This window comes from Bemisia tabaci, chromosome 8 (assembly GCF_918797505.1).
Source record: "Bemisia tabaci chromosome 8, PGI_BMITA_v3".
In the NCBI taxonomy this organism is placed as follows: Eukaryota; Metazoa; Arthropoda; class Insecta; order Hemiptera; family Aleyrodidae; genus Bemisia; species Bemisia tabaci.
The window spans coordinates 21,037,688-21,050,731 of NC_092800.1; the positions used below are offsets into that span (position 1 = coordinate 21,037,688).

General features: G+C 40.1%; 1 protein-coding gene across 4 annotated transcripts in view; it reads right to left on the bottom strand.

Moving 5' to 3' along the window:
* LOC109032594 (octopamine receptor beta-2R) overlaps positions 1 to 13,044 on the bottom strand; it is a 291,710-nt gene that overhangs the window by 8,823 nt on the left and 269,843 nt on the right. For all 4 annotated transcript variants that reach the window (XM_019044810.2, XM_019044811.2, XM_072303841.1 and 1 more), the window contains one exon: positions 9,013 to 9,113. The gene's annotated coding sequence lies outside the window, so the exon portion shown is untranslated. The remainder of the gene's footprint in view (positions 1 to 9,012; positions 9,114 to 13,044) is intronic.

A 13,044-nucleotide genomic window follows, 5' to 3' on the forward strand; every position in this document is an offset into this window, starting at 1 on the left:
TTAGAAAGTTGATGAGGGAAATGCAAACAAGGTGGAAAGGGGGTGGGGGCGGGGGGGGGGGAGGCAGCTCCAGCGTCTAGCATCGACCAACACATGAATCAGCAACTCCAACTAACAAGACGCCTTGAGACTTTCCTACTGTATCGTAGCTTCTCCGACGAAAGAGCGTATCTACACCTAGCGAATACAATGCTTTCCTAGCCTCAAATTCAAACAGAGTTACGTCGTTTTGTCATCAGAGCAACGATATGAGCCTCGTAAGGAGAGTTGATTTGGAACGGGGACAGGATAGGATACAAAGTTGCCAGATTGTGCTGAAAAATCAGCACCTTCCCCCGTTTAAACCCATGTAAAATATGCACATTAAATTGCACAATTTGGCAACCTTGGATAGGAAGGAAAAGGGCACTTGTCCACCAGCTGACGGCGAGTTTTCAGGTTAAGGCTTCGCTTTGTGCCTAATTAAAAGTAGCCCTTTCCTTCCTTCGACCCACACTCCTCCTTCGTGATTATGTCTTGAGTTTTCCTCACTATACCGGGAGCTTTGCAGGCGACCTTCACCGATAAAAAATGAGGCACAAAAGATGCCGCTGAAGCCTTGAAACTGCTTCGTAAACAAGTCCTAGTTTTGACAATCTTGCTTTACAGAACAGCTCGATCTGACATTCGATGCCTGTTATTATAGGTCAGTTGCGCTGGTCACAGAATCGTGTTGATGCTAGATTAGCTAAAATAGTAAGATCCGTTCAAATAGCAACTTCAAACCATGAAGGCTATTTCCATTTAAATCTTCCGTCACATTCATACGGCGCAATGATACAACTATTTGAACTCTCCGGAATGCGTGAGGTATCACGCCGCATTTGAAGGCGTTTTCAAAACAGCCAAGTTCCGATACCCGAATTATCGTTTTGCATAGTTCATATTCTTTTGTTATATTCGTACCACTCGTTTATTTTAATCCTCGTAGAAAAACCACCCATTTGTAATACAATTCTAGCTGAAGCGCACTTAAGCGCATTCATGACTGCAAAAATGTTAACGAAATCGAAAGGCCAGTGTGCATGAAGGCTATTTCAATTGTAATCTTCCGTCGCATTTCTAAGGCGCAATGATACAACTATTTGAACTCTCCGGAATGCGTGAGGTATCACGCCGCATTTGAAGGCGTTTTCAAAACAGCCAAGTTCCGATACCCGGATTATCGTTTTGCATAGTTCATATTCTTTTGTTACATTCCGTACCACTTGTTTATTTATAATCCTCCTATAAAAACCACCCATTTGCTATATACAATTCTAGCTGGAGCGCACTTCAGCTATGCATTCACCACTGCAAAAATGTCAAAGGAAATCGACAAGCCCAGCGTGCATGAAGGCAGGCCCGCCACAAGGGGGGATACTGGGTCCGGGTACCGGGGCCCGGGCCCGGAGGGGCCCGTGTTACCCGTGAAAAACCACTACGAATTCACATGCAACCCTTGTTTCGTAAGAAAAAGTGAAAAATTTACCCTAAAAATTTCGCAAAAGGTGAATAGATTTTCAGAAACACGCTGGGGCACTGTAGAATTCTTCTTAAATTTTCAAAGAAGTATACTTCTTGGAAAATTTCTATCTATTTTCAAGATTTTCAGTACAGAGGGATATTTTTAGTAACTGCGTTTCATTTTCTTCCGTCGTCAGATGCTATGAGTCTCCAGTCTGGGCATCCTCGACTTCAATGGCTCATGGCTCAACTCCCTTGCCATAGACAAACGAAGGGGGAGTCCAGGGGGCCTGGCCCTCTTAGAACTGAAGATAGTATCATATGCCCCCCCCCCAAAAAAATAAAAATTTTCCAGATGTTTTGAATGCAACAATTCGCAAGTATTTTGTGCTGAAAGTAGAAAAAAAACATAATTATTCCGCAGAAATTGATGGAAAAATTCTTCATGGAAGCTTCAAAATGCGTCCGATTAGTCGTATGAATTCTAAAATTCTCTGGGGGATGCCCCTCGGCCCCCCCTCCCTCCGTTCTTTGGGCCCGGACCTTAAAACTGGTACCAGGGCCCTAGATGGGATGTGGCGAGCCTGTTCATACGTTCATTAGTAACCGAGGTATTGCGCTTTTAAAAAGTAGGTTCATGACGTCATCCACCGCAAAAGTGACACACTTGGTTTCTTCCACATTGGATTCATCAATCGGTGATACACACATTTGCACTGGTTACTCAACGTGACACTCAAATTAAAGCAACGTCACTACCGCGGTGGATGACGTCATAAACCGAATTTTTCAAAGTTCGGTAACTCGGCTAAAATTCCTAGTAAAAAGTTTAGGTTTGATCTTATCATTTCAGATCCTTATCATTTTACACATCTTATCATTTTTAGCTAATCCACAAGAATCAAAAGTATCAAAACACGATTCTGTGTGATCAACGCTTACTGACCCAACAGGCCAGTTGGCCTCGGTCTTCCGAGCTCAGGTATTTTAGACTCTTACACGGGGAATCTTGAGAAAAAAACATACGTGCGATAATCTATGATGCCGTGCTAAGGAAAAACACCGTATGAACATTCGAAAGTTGCCAAATTTCCCCGAATGAAACATGTATTTTTGAGGAAAGTTATGCATATTTTTTCTTGAAATTTCCAGATATTTTAGATTAATCGTGAAAAAAATTGACTGAAATAATTGAGGAAAAATATTCACAATTTTATCAGTAAATTCGGTTTTTCTTGAAAGAAATATGGCAACGTCCGAAGGTTCGTACGGCGTTTTTCCTTAGCACAGCAGCATGAAGGTTGAAACTTTTGCCTTGCTTGTCTGGCTACCTTTGAGGGGCGTTTAATCTCAGGCAGGCGCCTCTCGGCAACTAAATACGAATTCTAGGACTTGGTGAGTTTTTGGACTACCGCTCTCTTTCGTGCTGTAGTATCTTGATTCATTTTGCGAGAAAAGCTCCGTACTCTTAAAGGATGCCTTTCATTCTAAATATGTTGGAGCGCCTTCAACTTCGTATTATACTCTGCAACACCTCTGTTGTGAAATAATTGCTTGAGGTGCCGTGGCAAGCGCATTGGCGCCTACAAACCTAAGGGGATACTTCAAGCATTGCGCAATGCGTGAAGTATCCCCTTAGGTTTGTAGGCGCCGGTGCGCGTTTGGCGCTGGTAACACGTTGCTCCGATGTACCTGATCTGCTCCTCGATTGTTGAATCGTTATCGAATGACCTTGATCGATATATAGCATTGTTAAGATAGGGATTTATCGATCAGAAGCATTCGATAACGATTCAACAACCGACGCTGTTCGAGTAATTGGTCAAATTAACAAGAAGTCAGGACTCTTCAAGTAACGTCAAGATAGTCTCGAGTCTGGACAGTTTCACGGGACGAAATCTCATGAAGTTTCCGAAGTGTTCTGTCGGACTAATTGCCCTCGAGGACTGGTCTATAACTCAGAAGCTAACGAAAAATGAGTAATCGTAGGGTATGACCATAATAAAATAAACTGAATAAAATTGGGAATTCTTCGAATATCTCTCTAAAGAATTAATTACAACGTAAAATATCCAATTTTGTAAGGAGAGCATATTTTCGGTAGAATATTTTCAGTATCAGTATAATGATATTGGTCTAAGCTTCTATGCATGTATTTTGGCAGATTCGTTTATTTTGTCATATTTTCTTCAATGATTGTTCAATTCAGAAACAAAGTATATTATAGAGCTCAGTTTTCTTTGTGGGCTCATCTTAAATAGGAAATTTACTAAACTCCAGACACCTGCAAATTCTCCATTCTTGTAATCTAAGAAGTTCCATCGGTGAAAAGCCACTTGCAGGTAACTTGAAAATTGGATTTTTCCCATCTTTATTTCTGCGCGATGACAGATAACAAACAGACCGCCTTCTTGGCACACTCTGCAATGCAACATGCTACAGTTCCTCTTCAAAATATGAGTTCTTGTTCCGAGATCTCGGTTGTCTCCTCCCACGGATTTTTGCGGTGATAGCAGTGGTACACCTGTTTTCGAATTTGTCACAAATTGCGCCAAACTTGCATCAGTTGCATCCTGTCGGTATTAATTTTTTACCGTACCTCTCTCCTCTTTCCTTTCGACCCGTTGGGGGGGGGGGGGTTGGCTCCCGTTCCGTGCAAGCTTCCTGTTCTGCCGTGCTAAGGAAAAACGCCGTATGAGCCTTCAGGTGTTGCCAAATTTCCGCTGGTAAATCAAGAATTTTCCGGAAAAATTTGTAAATATTTTTCCTCCAATTTTTCAGGTAATTCTGTTCGCAATTTTACCTAAAGTTCTTGAAAATTTCTTGGAAAAATATTCCTAACTTTCCTCACAAATAAACATTTTATCGAAGGAAATTTGGCAACTCTCGAATTTTCATACGGTGTTTTTCCTCAGCACGGCTGGTGTCCTCAGTGAAGCGAGTTATATTTTAATTGGTTTCCCGTGTCCCGTGTAAGCCCGGCCACCGTAATTTGCGAATTTTTGCGTAGAACCCTCAAGTTTCCCCTTGCGAAATCGGATTTTATCGAGAAAATGGCAACGCTGCTTTCGAGAGCAGATCGTGTTGTTGCCGAATTCAGCATAAAAATGAGTGAAAACTGACTTTCTCTTGTCGGGAAATAAATATTATCGTGGTCTTAGTGGCAGCGTTCGCACATTGTGATGATGCGAAACCTTGAGACGTGGAGCGCTCTGCAGCTCGTAATTAATTTTCGCCACCGCGTTGAAAGTTGCTGCCGCCAAATCTGCTGCGCCAATGAAAAACGCCGTAAGAGCCACAGGACATTGCCAAATTTCCTTCGATAAAATACGATTTTTCGGGAAAACTTTTGGATATTTTTCTTTCGCACCTTCTCAAAGAATTTTTTTCGCAATTTAATTGAAAGTATTTGAAAATTCAAGGAAAAATATTCATAACTTTTTTCAAAAATACATATTTAGTTTGGAGAAACCTGGCAATATTCGAGTGTTCATACGGCGATTTTCCTTAGGACGGTAGAAATGGACGTATTTATGCTAAAAGGAACTATGTGCATAGGGTTTGCGTGTAACATAGTTCCATTTAGCATAAATATGTCAAAATTTGCCCCTGGCCGGGCACTTTTTGCAGATGATCGAGAATTTTCGGGACGCATCAAGGAATTCTCTTTTCACCTGACTGGTTTCAAGTCGTTCCAAGAGCATTAATTTCATCTCGAGATTTGAAAAAGTCATTAAGAAACGCCGCGATTTGTTAATACTGGAGAGTTGCCTCCACGCGTTGGTCGTGATTTTTCTTTTTTGGTAGAACTACCTACGCGTTCTTAGTCACCAAAGTTACGTCATACTATTTAGTACGTTAGATCCTATTTCAGATAAGTTTGTAATTTTAAAACTTTAAAATTTTCAACCCTCCTCCAACCCGCTTATAAAGTTTGAGAATTTATGGTCCGAGCTCTGCATGAATGCACATTTTGAAACACATTTTTTCGAATAAGTAGCTCTGAGTCCGTTCTTTTTTACACTGAGGAACGTAACTTCATTCCGAAGTTGCAAAATTGACTCACACAAAATTCAGTTTCTTGTAGGAATATGATTGTGCAAATCCTGTGCCAAAATTTCGCCAATTTTAGCTTGTGTCGGACGAAAAATTAGTTGAGTTCCTCAATGTCCTGTTTGATCCTTCAATTTTCGGGTATCGAGTTTCAGAGCATTTAAGATTACTCGTCACATCCTTTTCTATGAAGAAGAAAGATGATTATATAGAACTTATGACTCTGTGATTCCAGCAGAATGTCCTCTAATGTTCATAGTAACTCAAGGACTCACGTAGAGCTGTATGGACTGTAATATAGCATAAACTAAAAAATCAAAATACAGCGGTGGCACTCCCTGGGCGGAAAAATTTCTCACTACGCACTCCTGAAGATTCATCTTAAAATGCGCGTTAGACGCCATAAGCTGAATTCCCGGAGTTCAATATACATAATCACAGCCAGTGCTGAATGTTCAAACTCTCGTAAGGCTCGGTTTAAAATTTTCTACCCCCACCTTGCTCACAAAGTTTGAGCATCTGTGTTCCATCCTGGGCCGATATCTGCGTTGCTTCGAGCGCCCAATCGCAATCTCTAATCAAGTAAAAAGCCCTCGGGCTTCGCAGGAGGCGAATCCCATATCTGCGAGCTAATTGGATGTTCTCTGATGAGTTGAAATGAGCCGCTTCGAGCATTGAAATGAGATTATCCGTTCAGACTGCTTTCTTACCTATTCAAGCGTTTCCCTTTCCTACCTTGAGTGAGTACCTCGGAAGACGGTTTCCGTTTAGGTAAGTATAAAAAGCTCAAATCCCTTTTTTCTCAATTAAAGGATGGAAATTCGATTAAGGGTAAGGTTTAACTGATGAATTCAACGAGGATTCCGAAAGTTTAAAAACGCGTATCTCACTCTAAAATATAAAATCATGAGAGGAACGCGTGAAGCATAACGTCTGAGGCGCGATCGAAGCATTTCGGGAGGTCAAGTGGACCACATTTTGCAATTAGGAACTACAATTTCTGGATTATTTTAGAATCAGCATACAAGCTATTGGTTCCCCTATGCATATATATGTAGGTGTTTTTATCAATGAGCCTGAAATTTTAGTTCCTTATTGCATACTGCAGTCCAAGTGGAAAACGTATGAACATGCTGCGAAGTTCATGAAAAACGTAACACTGAATTTTGGATTTTTTGACCCCCTACATCTTTTAGCGCTTATGTGACATAAGTTTGAATTCACGTGAAGACAAATTGATGTAAAAAGCTCTCCTCGGCGCCCCTCTCCTAGAGTGTTCCATATTTTATGAACGGCCTCTTACATGCGCTGGTAAAAAAAACCTCTTGGACCAATGCCGCGGTGCATTGATTTAAGAGTGCAGTTTCTTGTCGCCGAACTGTTGCTTGAACCAAGAGGTTTTTTTTTACCAGTGTGACATTTATATAGACTATTCTGTCGATGAGAAGAAACCTCGGAAAAACCTCAATTAACTGGGTTTCCTCTCTTGACATTAAATAAGTATGCTGGAAAAGCTGCAACATCGCGATGAAAGAAGTATGTTCACGGTGCGAATAGTGTGCAATTTTATGTTTTATTTTTTTCCAAATCCAGAAATATTTTTTAAAAGTCTTATTTTGATCTACGTCTTAAGAAAATGAATTATCGTAGCGGGAATGCTTAAAAACTTATTATTATTCTACCGAGTTTGGCATGAAAGAATGTCAGAGTTTGTCACATGTGCCGTCCGCTCCTTCAAATTTTTCCGAATATCTCTCGAAGTTTCGTTCAACTTGTTTTCTTATGATTCTCCCGAAATCAACTCCTTACAAACATAAGTGTTGATAATTGACATTGGTGAGATGGAAAGAGTGCAAATGACGACATATGCATCATAATACAACTCACATTTTAATCTATGTTAAAAATACTTGTTGATATTTCGTTCAAGAGTTGATTTTCGAATTTTCCGTTCTGTGAATAGCTTTCTTCGTAAAATTTGAAGAAATACGTGACCTTTTTTTTAGTTCAGACTTTGTCTAGTGATTCATTGGGATAAGAGAATCCATCCACCATTGACAGCCATCGATATTCATCGCGACTTTTAATTTTAAATAGATATGGCAACGTAGCCCTCAGGTTTAAAGAACGCTTCATTCTCTCGCTGTTCGTCCCTTAAAGATTTGAAAAGCGGGCTTTACATCTTCACGAAATCAAATCACACCTAAATGTTCCACCCGAGGAAATGGAAGAGGGAAGGAGGGCGCCATTTTGGAGCGTATTTTTACAGGTCCGTTCGGGGAGAGCACGAGAAAATATAGGGGAGAGGGCGGAGAAGGGGTGGCAGGGGAGGAGGTGAAAGAGAGAAAGCAGATGGATATTACTGGCAGGAGTGAAAGCAGAATCTAATTTAAATTTTGTTACTTTTCACGTTTCACGGGAAATAAATGAAATAAATGCGTGCGGTTTATCGCTGAGCCCTACTCTGCCGTCCTAAGGAAAAAAAAACCGTATGAGCCTTCAGGCGTTGCCAAATTTCCTTAGACAAATCTTTAATTTTCAGAAAAATTCGTGAAAATTTTTTTCCAATTTTTCGGATAATTTTGTTTGTAATTTGATCTAAAGTGTCTGAAAACTTTAAGGAAAAATATTCATATCTTTCCTCAAAAATAAACATTTTATCGGAGAAAATGTGGCAACTCTCGAATGTTCATACGGCGTTCTTCCTTAGCACGGCAGTGCTTTGAGGCACATCTGAAAAAAAAATCGCCTCTTTTTATTCTCTCCAGCCTGTCGGGACCTATTTTGAAAATCCTTACGTAAATGATTAAGAGCTAATCTTGAAGTAAATGCATACTTCCGAATTTAAAGAACGATTTTGTTACCATTATTGAATTAAGAGCGTATTTCTATTACCGTTTTTTTTAATATTTTTAGCCTTGGCTGATAGTTACAATTACATAGTTTTAATTTTCACATCCCTTAAATAAATTGTGAGTATAATCCCTTGAGTTTTGAAACCAAAGGAATCGGACGACTCGAAATTTTAGTATACGGGGCCTGAAGAATTGGAACAATTGAGTAGTTTATTTTAAAATGCGCAGAAATCTGAAAGAAAGAGCCAGAAAACGGAAAAATTGAATTCCGAGTGAATGATGCATTTTTGAGTTTCAAAGATGTTTCTTCTCATCAAGAGTCCTAGATTGCAGTATCGAAGCGTGAATGATCGATTAATGATAGTTCCCCCGTTTAAAGCTGTGGTAAAGAATCGATTATTAAGGTGCTCGTTGCGAACACCCCGTTTATCGATCCTTTTCCTTCAAATGACAACTAAATCGACAAACCGCAAATCACGCCAGGCCATAGATTGCATGTTCAGTTGTTCATGGATGTAGATGAAATAGAGAAACATGCCATGATGCAAAGGGTTATCGGTACAGCAAACTTAATTATTTAAACGACGCTGATTAAAGTTTATAAGGTGTTTATACAAACCTAAAGTTTCTCATCGGTCGATATTGGAAAGATTTTAAGACTGGGATGTCCTTCAAAAAAGTATGCAGAGGAACAACCCGTTTTGAGCTCCGAGCAACTATCTGCAACAAAGAATGAAAATAATATGAAGCAAAAGCTTAAAACAGCACATTTCGTTTCCATGCGAAAATCACGTGACGAAGGGCACAATCCACTTCTTTGTCTACACACAGATAAAAACTTCGTGCATGGGACCCAAAGTTGAGGTCATATGGATCTCTGTAGTTTTCGAATCTCGCATCCGAAAACTTGAGGACCAGCTGCCGAAGTTCGGGTCAGACGTCTGAAGTACTTAGGAACATACCGAAGGGTTCGGGTCACACATCCGAAGTATCCGGTACATACCTAAGTACTTCAGATGTCTGACCCGAACTTCGGCAGATGGACCTCAAGTTTTTAGATGCGTGATCCGAAAACTTCAGGGATCCATATGACCTCAACTTCGGGTCCCACGCACGAAGTTTTTATCTACAAGTAATATTATTCACGCGATGATTTTCTTCTGCTAACAATTTCAGTTGAGTTCTCCCAAGAAATGTTACTATAAGTGTGAAGTACAAAAACAAATTTTGCCCTCGGCTGGTTTTTACGGATTTCGATTGAGACCCAAAACTTCGAATCTCGCCCTCAGGTGATTTTTGGGAACAACGGCGAAAATACACTTGAATCAAGCCACCTCTCCCTCTCGGCTGCCAACAAGCGGTTCTGAAAATCCACTAATTGTCGGTTGAGAGTTGCGGGCTCACTATTGAGTTAGAATGATTAAATCCCCACCTAACCTTAATTTAGCGTATGAACCGCGAAAATTTCGAAGTTCCCAATTTTCGCCGAAAGTTTTGATTTAGAGCGCTGTCAGAAGCGCGCCACTTACGCCCTCTCTTTGATTCCCCCTGGTCCCCCCTCCCCTCCCCCCTTCGTTCCCCGGTGCCACCACCCCCTACATCTTCCTTCCGCCCTCCCCCGCGCCACAGCGCGATCTTGGAGCGGACGATTAAATATCATCCCGAAAGTTTTAATATCAATTCGTCGCTCCTGGAACGCTCCGAGTATTTCAGTGGCGTGGCGTGCTTTGCGATGTATCGATTGTTGTGTCATTTAAACCTATGGAAAAGGATCGATAGTCAGGGTGTTCGTAGCGAACACCTTGGTAATCGATTCTTTACCGTAGGTTTAAACGGCAGAACAGCGATATATCGCAAAGCACGCCACGGCACTGGAGTATTTCGTAATAAATTTGACCTTTTTCCGGAAGTTACGAGAGGGGATTGTTTACCCGGGATTAGCTCAGCATGCGGTGCCTTGAAAGTTTGATGCACACTGCACTTTAAGCAATTTCGATGCTTTGCCATTATTTGTGCGATTCTGACGCCTACATGTTGGGAGTAATGGAGGGTGCTTACTCCGCAAGTTTACCTTCAAATGAGAGCATTGTCGCCAGACTGTGCTGAAAATTCAGCGCATTTCCTCATATAACCAAACGTATAATATGGTAACGGTTTCCGCACGATCTGGCAACTTTGAATGAGCGAGTACGCTAAAAAGCGAATTTTGTTTAAAGTTCCGAACCTCTTTGGGAAATTCTGTCCCAGTTTGTCTTATCAATCACCGACACCAGTGGTCACCGTTGTTATCAGATTCGACCAATCAGATCCGTTGGTCTTCGATAGGTCGGACCTTTTCTAGAACCACCGTGCGAGGTGGTACCAAAGTAAAACTAATCTTAATGCAAATTCTGTGAAAAATTCGCATCCAAATTTCAATTTTTAAGCATAAGAAAGTAGGTTTGAACTCTCTTTCCGCCATAAGAATCCATGTAATTTCGAAACTTCAAGCTCGTATTTCTCGAAATAGCAAAAACTGCACTCATGCGCCTTTGTCCTCCAAGCCTCGAAAATAGGACAAATAACCAAGTTGCTGATCGTCGTAATTAATTAACTAAGTAACTATATAGTCGGAGTCTTATTTCAAAAGTTTTGGAGAATAAGGACTGTTTCGATGACTAAAGTGCGAAATTAGAAGTAGCTTGTATTGTCTGTGTTAGAACGTTACCACATGTTTTATTCTTGAATTTTTTACTTAAAAAACCTGCTCTACAATTACATACTTTTTTCAAGATTATTTTTAATTTTACTCTCTGCCAAAATTTCCCTCTGGATCCACGTGCGAGAGATTTGCATGGTGCTAGGAAAATACATATAATTCAGACATACACTAATTCTACTTATCTATTAAAATCAACGACCACACTTGCAACTATTTGGCTTTTCACAAATCCACGATTACAAAATTGCAGAACGTGTTTGGAAAAACGCCAGTGTCTATAAGTACATTAGATTTACACCGATGCTTCGGAGAAATTTTGTGCCGCACGTGGATTGAATAGCTGTTTCAAGGCTCCTTTAATGTTTTCAGCGATGTAATGAAGGTATAAGCATCTTTTGTTGCCTCACTGCCTCATGGCATTAAGAAACGAACTCTTTTAATCTAAACCATTTGCAGTTTTCTTCAATAAGGGTTAGGAGGAAAAAAGCCAAGGATGATTTTATCACGAACTTTTCTGTCCGTGAAATTAAGCCGACGAAAACATTTTAAGAAATAGCATATCGAGTACCTGCAATTTATCGGATTGAATTCAATTCTGCAGTGAGGAACAAAGATTTCCGGCTCATCTATGAAAGCATCGATCTACATAGAGGAACTAATGTCTCATTAGCTTTCTGAAATAAGCTAGAAATAGTGGTTCCTGATTGCAGATTGAACACGGGGCATTGTAGGTCCAACTCATGATCCTCCTGATGGAAGGCGATCATTATTCGAATTATTTCAGAAGAAGGGAGCTATTTATGAAAAAATTAAATAAATAAGAACTAAGTGCACAGATATGCAGGCTAAATGGTTCCTTTTGATGCAATTCATTTCCACAGAGTTGCACACCAGCATAAAGACGTCCATTTCGAAATTATTTCCATTTATAGAATTTTGTTCCATACTTGTTTACGTATTTCTTGTGATCAGATTTTGATAACAATATTAAAACGTATAGAACTCTAAAAAAATTGTAAACAGTTCAAAATTCTCGTCGTTTTTAAAATCTGTATTTCTCTCGGGTATATTTTAAACACTAAAAACAAGACGACGCCCGTTTAGACCGCTATCGTTACACCGCAGACTCTGTCCGACGAAAATTGCAACTTGCAAGTGTTGTATTGAATCAACGTTTTTCGCAAAATCGATTGCCATCGAAAACGCCTTCAATAAATTGAATAGGCGCACCGAGCTCCCCGGAGGTCGAATAGTGGTATCACGCCATTCAGCAAATATCTCAAGATTCCGTATTATAAACGTATTTCGTATTATTCGTAGTTTTTTGATGCCGTGTCTCGGAAAAATATTGCACGTGCCTTCGGACATTATTTCTTTCGATAAAAAATGATTTTATTGGGAAAATTGTGAATACCTTTCTGAAAATTTGTCGAACAGTTTTATTCGCAAATACTTGTATCTGAAAAGTTGGATGAATAATATGCATTACTTTCCTTAAAAATGAACAGTTTTTTGGAGAAAATTTGATAATTCTGAAGGTTTATACAACGTCTTCCTTAGCACGGCAGTTTGGGTGATTTTTTTGGCAGTGAGGAAATCAATTAACTTTAATTCACTGTCAATTAGTTTTCTAAGAAATGCATACATTTGGTAATGTGTAGATGTAATTTCACGCACATAAAGTGGCGAAAAGGTTATGGGAAAAGGTCATTGAAAAAGGATACAGTGAGAATCTGCCTGTTACCGCCGTAGTTCAAAGGATTTTAGCGTAAAGCGACGGAGATAAAAACTCCTTCAATAAATTGAATAGGCACACCGAGCGCTCAGGAGGTCAAATAGGGTATCACGTCTTACAACACATACCTTTTATAGCATAACCCATGTACTTTTCTGCTCCCTCCTTTCTCCTTCCAAGGGTATCCCCGTAAAAGCCTGAAGACAAGAGGTCTC